Raw genomic sequence first — 1,001 nt, forward strand, 5'->3', positions numbered from 1 at the left:
ACTGAAAACAGTGAAAACGGTAAAAGTCAGCCAGCAGTTGTAACTGTAAAAATAGATTTGTGTGTCTTGTTGTTATTGTTATTCAGCTAATAACTCTGTGAGTTTTGTGATTTGAGTGACATGAGCTGGAGCTGAGCTTTCTTTAGAGTGGTCGGACTGCGGTGTAGGATGCGATGAGGGATATCTGGAAGGCAATAAATGCAGCCATGTACAGTGATTAAAGAACTGTTTATGTTGTGATATAAGTTCATTTAGATGCTTGGTATTTAATGTGGTTTTCATGTGGATAAAAATGGTTGGTTTTTTGCACGAAATTCGATCATCCTGCCCGGTCCGTGCTGAATTAATCATTCAGAGAGCCAAACATGCCTCCTTTTCAGATGCTCTGATGTGCTCCTGTGCCATATAAGGTCAGCTTTGCAAGTGATGCAATTCACAAGCCTTTTGGCAGAGTTAAGAGTAAAACGGTTTAACACATTGGAGGTTTTTGGTTGTAAAGGTGTTGCCATTGCGATATTATCCACTCCAGTAAACGGTGTGACTATTGCCAGAAAAACGACTAAGTCAGTTATTTGTTGATACTGCGCTAACGTACGTGTGTGTGTGTGTGTTTCTGTTTCTGTACATAGACACACAGACACAAAGTCATTTCTGATTTTCAAAATTCAAGATTCTGTAACAGGCAAGTCAGAACTAGACATATTTTTTCAAAATAAAAACCTCTGAGTAACTGTATCTTAACAGGAAGCTCAGGATGAGCTTATTTAAAAAAACAAAAAAAAAGCTCAAAGACGATATTAATAGGAGACTAGGAATGGACCTAATTTTTTAATAAAAATAAATATCCCAGACAGTAACGGTATCTTAACAGGGAAATCTGGAGTATTTAATTGTAATGTTTTCTCTTTGTGTCAGAGCTGCTGACTCACTGTTCTGCTGTTTTGTCCTAGGTAATGGAAAGTGAAGAGTTCATGCTGCTACCTGCCAACCAGTTGATTGAC

General features: G+C 38.0%; 1 protein-coding gene across 1 annotated transcript in view; it reads left to right on the plus strand.

Annotated features, from left to right (window-relative positions):
- The window catches only part of klhl20 (kelch-like family member 20), a 22,830-nt gene that overhangs the window by 9,872 nt on the left and 11,957 nt on the right, over nt 1-1,001 (plus strand). The gene's annotated exons all lie outside the window — the stretch shown is intronic.

The sequence above is a fragment of the Micropterus dolomieu genome, linkage group LG06 (genome assembly GCF_021292245.1).
Source record: "Micropterus dolomieu isolate WLL.071019.BEF.003 ecotype Adirondacks linkage group LG06, ASM2129224v1, whole genome shotgun sequence".
NCBI lineage: Eukaryota > Metazoa > Chordata > Actinopteri > Centrarchiformes > Centrarchidae > Micropterus > Micropterus dolomieu.